This window comes from Equus caballus, chromosome 9, assembly GCF_041296265.1.
Source record: "Equus caballus isolate H_3958 breed thoroughbred chromosome 9, TB-T2T, whole genome shotgun sequence".
Lineage (NCBI taxonomy): Eukaryota > Metazoa > Chordata > Mammalia > Perissodactyla > Equidae > Equus > Equus caballus.
The window spans coordinates 61,478,973-61,484,972 of record NC_091692.1 but is presented as its reverse complement, the minus strand read 5'-3'; the positions used below and the strand labels follow the sequence as shown (position 1 = coordinate 61,484,972).

General features: G+C 46.9%; 2 long non-coding RNA genes across 3 annotated transcripts in view; both read left to right on the top strand.

Annotated features, from left to right (window-relative positions):
- Positions 1–233: 233 nt before the first annotated feature.
- LOC138915609 (uncharacterized) lies at positions 234–1,762 on the top strand. Its single transcript, XR_011421656.1, has 2 exons — positions 234–1,342; positions 1,466–1,762. It is a non-coding gene; the product is annotated as an uncharacterized lncRNA (long non-coding RNA).
- A 2,066-nt stretch (positions 1,763–3,828) lies between these two features.
- Positions 3,829–6,000, top strand: part of LOC102147851 (uncharacterized) — a 37,197-nt gene continuing 35,025 nt past the window's right edge. The window contains exon 1 of one of the 2 annotated variants that reach the window (XR_001377521.3): positions 3,829–4,105. This is a non-coding gene — a long non-coding RNA (uncharacterized lncRNA). The remainder of the gene's footprint in view (positions 4,106–6,000) is intronic. The other variant, XR_011421655.1, reaches the window with a different exon arrangement.

Below are 6,000 nucleotides of genomic sequence, written 5' to 3'. Positions count from 1 at the left end.
TTGCTGACGAAGACTGGCCTTGAGCTAACATCTGTGCCCATCTTCCTCTACTTTATATGTGGGATACCTACCACAGCATGGCTTGCCATGCGGTGCCGTGTCCCCACCCGGGATCTGAACCGGCAAACCCCGGACTGCCAAAGCGGAACATGCACACTTAACCACTGCGCCACGGCCGGCCCCCAGCATCTGTATTGTTATTTCAGTGTTTGGGGCTATGTGTTTCATCTCCTGGCTTTTTCATTCCTACAAGCTGGAGAGTATGTCTTATGTTCCTACAGAGCGGTGTGGGCAAGCACAGACTTTGCAGCAGACAGAACGTGCATTCAGGTCCTACCTGCTGCTAAGTGGCCTTGAGCGAGGAACCTAACTTCTCTATGCCTCATCGATAAATGAGGATACTCACGCTTACTTGAGAGGTTCCTGGGAGGGTTAAATAAAACCCTGTTTGCAAAGCACCCAGCTCTGTCTGGTGAGCAGTAGGGACTCCACAGATGTCAGCTGTTATTCTACTATGACGAGTCTCCACAATACTCAACATGACACCAGGCATTCCTTAAGTGCACAGTAAGGGCTCAGTGGCTCAATGGGCTGGATCTCTGTCTTCAGTTGCCTCATGTGAGTTATGCAGTAGGGCATTTGTTTCCATTTTTCTATGAACTTGCCTCATATCTGCAGGACTGGAGAAGTACAAGGCTGATCTTTCATTTCCTCAGAGCCTGAGCTGGCAAAGAGACAGCAGGTCAAGTTCAGGGATAAGTAGAGGAATTGATGCTGGGCCCTACTCAAGGGGTGAAGAGAACTTTTCTCACAAAAATTTTCACTATTCATCCCACTCTTTTCCTCATAGACATCCCTGAAGCAGAGGCAGAAGACAGATTCTAGAACACTCTTTGATGATCTCTCAGGTGCCATGTGCCCTGCAGCAGTGATTGAGGCTCTGTCAGAGAGTGGTGAGCTTCTCTGTGATATGTGGTCATCATGACACCTCCCTATTGACCCTGTCCTGGGATCCAGGTCCTGGACCAGCCATGTTATGTACCAATGTCTCCTGTCATCCGCATGATAACTCCATTCTATAGGTGAGGAAACTGAGGCTTGGCAAAGCTAAGTAACTTACTTAAGGTCACACAGCTGGTAAATAGCAAAACCAAGATGTCCACCCTGTTTGACCTGTCCCAGCCCACATTCCTGCCACTGTGCCACTCCCCTTTGTAATGGGGCAAGCATTGGCCTGGAATTCAAGATTCCAGCTCTGAGCCAAGTGATGGACTTTCCTGATGGACCTCCGCTTTATCACTTTGTAAATGGAAGGAGGAAAGGCCACCCTCCCACTGCCCAGGTAAGAGTTTTTTTGTAGGGGGATTGGTCAGGAAGAGACTAAAGAGTGAAAATAACTTTTTTTAAATTTGTAGCTAACCAGATTCTCTCTTGCAGTAATTTATATCCATTTCCTCTAATCCAGGCAACTCTGAATATGAGAAGAGCAGTCAGCCATTTGAAGAGTGCTATTTAACTCATTACAGAGAACAATCCTTTTGAATCTATGAGAATTTTCTGGAAGTCACATGTCATTTTCACTTTCACCTATTAAAACCGAAGCTTACATTCAGCTTTTTTAAAAGCTTCCCTGTGCAGAGGCGGCCAGCAGCCAGCGGCACAGGCTGGGTCTCAGGCCTGTGCTGAAGGTCAACCCTCTCTGGAATCATAAACCAGCTCAGCAAGCTACAGTCTTGGGCTCAAACCTGAACTTACTTTGAAAGAAAGAAAGACCTGCAAAAAGGTCACAATGAACCAATAGAAAATATTCAATGGCTCTCATTATCTTGACTCAATGTAGGGTTGGGGGGCGATGTAGCACATCCTAAGAGCCCAGCGAAGAATAAACTGAGCCGTGAGGAAATGGAGTTTCTGGGCTGGAGTGGGGCCCAAGGCCTGGATGAGATCCCTTACCACATCTGCTTCCCTCATAAGGGATCCTTAACTCCCAGGCTTTGCCAGGTGGAAGCCAAACCAGCCCTGGGCCAGGAGCCAGAGCAAGGACTTACCTGGAAGGGACATCTGCTAAGCTCTTTGAAACAAATGCAAAAGCTGCTATTTTAATGATCATAAATTCCTATAGCAGGTTCCCCCAGTACCCTGGCTACCATATTAGCAGAATCATTTTTCAATTTACTGGGTACAGAGGAGACTCAGTGCCCACGGCCAAGCAGAGGGGGTGTGTGTGTATGTGTGTGTGTGTGTGTGTATGTGTGTATGTGTGTGTGTATGTGTATACACGTCTGCATTTTTCAGGAGTGAGGATATTTGCATAACAGGTATCTTTGCAGATACCAGACAAACAGGAAGTTTCAGAACCTATGCCATTTCCTTTCACTGTGAATCAGCAGCCTCTTTCTTCTCATACAGAAATGATGAAATCACAGGGTATGGCCCCGGAATGTGAAGACCAGGAGAAGAGCACAAAGCCTTCATAGTCACCTTCTTTGGTGGGTGGCTTCCCTGGACACTCACCCATAGCTGCCCTCCTTGGGCCATCGCTCTCCACCTTCCCAGCTTCTTAGAGTGCTTCAAGAGATGTTTGACACCAGCCCTAAACACATTAGCAAACAGCCTCTAGTCACACAACACGTTACCTCAGTGCTGGTGATGAGGCCCAGCCACAAGGCTAGGGGGAACCCCCACCTCCTAGTTCCTGGCCCCAGGTTTGCATCACAGAGAGGCCCTGCCGAGTAATGAGCACGCCCTGATCTTGGCACCAGAATACCTGGTTCAGACCCCTGCTCTATCCAGAGAGACCTTGAGCAAGCTGCTTTCCCTCTGAGCCTTGGTTTCCCTGTTAGTTAAATGGGCTGATAATGGCTCCCTGCAGATCTGGGGCTAATAATGCATGTGAAGGGTGGGGAATTTAAAGCAGCAATAAAAGCACAGGCTCTGGAGTCAGATACCTGTGTTCAAAACCCAGCTCCATTGTGTACTGGCTGTTGGACTTTGGGCAGATTACCTGTTTTCCAAGTCTTAATTTGACCATCTGTAAAATGGAGATGATAAGAATATCTACTTGCCAGTCTATTGAGAGAGTTAAATGATACATCTCTTAGCACTGAGCACAGCGTCTGGCTCAAAGAAAACTCAACAATGTGAACCAGTTTTCCCACCGCCTCCTCCCTCCTTCCCCACCCAAAATTGCAAGATCCATGAGGTAGGGACCACTGCTGATCTTCAGCAGTGAGTGCCCAGCACCTGGTTTGGCCCTAATAAGGCTTGATAACTCAGTTGAGTGAATGAATGGATGTTCCTAGTTCATAGCAGGTGCTGAAGAAATATATCTATATAAAATAAATTTATATGAAAGCCACAGGCCAAATCATGCTGTCTCTGTTTTTGAAATTTCTAAAAGGACGGCAGTATAGAATAATGATTACAAACATCACAGGCTTAGCAGTCAGATCTGGCATGTCCTTTAACTTCTCTCAGCCTCTCTTTCCTGATCTGTAAAATGGGCACAATTGGTAGCAACTCACCCATGCTGGGTTGTTTCAGGGTTAAATGAGATAATGCATGCAAAGCACCTAACATAGTACTCTGCACATAATAAGCATGTGGAAGAATGTATCAGCTAAATCCCAGTTTCATGACCCTAGAAGAAGATAATACAAAGACTTGACTTTTTTCCCAAGAGGACAAGCCTTGGTACTGGCATCCCTCATGCCTCGTTGCTCTTGGTTCCCTCCTTCCCAACAGTATCCCTCTCCCTCCTTAGGCCTAGTGGTCTGTTCTTGTTGAAGAACTGGAGCTTCTGAGGCCCATCTCCCCCACCTCCTGCAGAGCCCACTCCCCGCTGACCTCACCCTACTGCACAGAAGTACAGGGATGCAGGAGCCTTGTTTCTGCAAGGAAGACAGCACGCTCGCCCAGGCGTTTACTCTGAAGCACGAGTGTTCAGCTCTGTCTTCATGTCGTCTCTGCCACAGTAGTGCTCACTGGCCACTCCTCCAGGAGTAACTCCGGGACACAGTGGACACACAGGCTCAGCACCAAGGTCTAGAGTCGGACAGCCTGACTTTTCATCCAGGCTCTGCTCAGACAAGCTGTTTGATCTCAGGTAAGTCTGCTATCCTTTCTCGACCTCAATTTCCTAATCTATAAAATGGGAACCAATGGTAGTACCCAGGGCTGATATTGAAAACATTTAATAACCAGCTTTGCACTAACCTCTTAAATGAATGTCAGCCAGCACCAGGGTATACTTGCAAATATTATCTCTGCTAATTTCTATTGCAGAGGGTGTTATGGTTTTAGACACATTGTAAACACCCTAAACATTAGCCACTAGTTTTACTATTTTTATGTTCAGCTCATGTCACACAGTTCCTGGCACAGCCCCCAGTGGAGAGACCTTCAGAGAAGTGGTGGCTCTAGACAGACCTTGTCTTCATTCTCTCCCAGGTTAACTAAGGCCCTCCTGCCTCTCTTTGCTCACCACAAAGTCACAAAAATGCTGGGGGTGGGATGGGACCTTGGGCTCATCTGCCTGAAGTGAATCAGAGTGCATCCCTATGTGACCCATGGGTAGGAGCTCTTTTTCCCTGTGAACACTCTTTGCAAATCTTCATCGCAGCAACATAAGAGCCAATACCTGGAGGCCCAGTCACTGAGTGTATATTTACAGTACAAACCAAGCCAGTATGTGGCTAACATATCACACACTGGCACCCCTTGCATTGTCTGGAAGGAACAATCCAGTAATGTTTATTGTGCATGTACCACCGGACAATTTCTGTGTCAGAGGCCAGAGTTGCTTTCCCTCATGTTATCACTCCTTGGACCAGTTTTTTAAAAAGGGTTCCTAGGGCATTCCAAGCATGGAGGCAGCCCTCCACAGCAGCAGGAGCTTAAGTTCAGTCATCCGCAGTTGTGCTTCCTGCGCCCCAACAATACAAAGCCAAAAATAGCAGGGACGCTGGGCCCAGCTGCCCAGAGACCGGAGGTCATCTCTACCCCCAGGGAGAGACTGCTAGAGTCCACATCTACTAAGAGCCAGGACAGCCAGTCACCCTGGAGGCCTGTGATCCCCTGCCTGGGCTTTGACAGCCTGCTGGGCCCCTGTTGTGAAGATTAAAAGCAGCCATCTCTCTCCGGCAGACCTGGCAGTCCATCTATGTACTGGGCTGCGTATCTATGAAGTGCTTTCTTGTCATCTTGTGAAAAATGCTCCTGCTGGAGTGAGTGTGGAAGCTGGCCAGGGAGGAAGATGACTGCACCTCAGAGCATGGCTCTGGAAATGTAACCTAGGTGATGGCTGCTCCATCAAAGCCAAATAACAGAATACACACCCAAATGGGATTTTCTGATAACTGTTAGATCAGTGAACTTTTTTTTTTAGAACTGCAACCTTTGTGAATAGAACCCAGCAGGAATTCACCCATGAGTTTTCAAGCATCTAGATCTGTCCTTTGCTATGTCGTGACTATGAACAATGCAACATAACATGGTAATCATAAACCTACCATTTCTTGTCTGTAAACTATGCTCATATCTCTAGCAGGTATTTATATGTATTCTCTCCTTTGATGTATTCCTTGCCAAAAACCCATGATAAAAAATGATAGTAACAATTATTATTATAGTAATTATACTTCTAATTATAATAGATTATTATATTTAATAAAATAGATTTTATTTTAATAAATAAAACATTTATTAAACTTTTTCAACATGCCAGGCATTGTGCTCATTGTCTTATAACTAACATCTCATTTGTTCCTCTAGGAGCCCCATAAAGCAAGAACTATTATGAGCCCATTTCACAGATGAGTAAGGGGAGACCTGGGACTTCGGCCCAGATCCACTGCACCCAGGGCCTGTGAGCTTCCCCACTGCACCCTCTGGCCTCCCTTCTCAGCCCTGCTGCTTCTCACTCGTCTCCTGCCGGGAGAGACAAGGTCCAGGGGGAGGCAAGGTCCATGGGGCTGAGGAACTCATGGCCAGAGTGTGGGC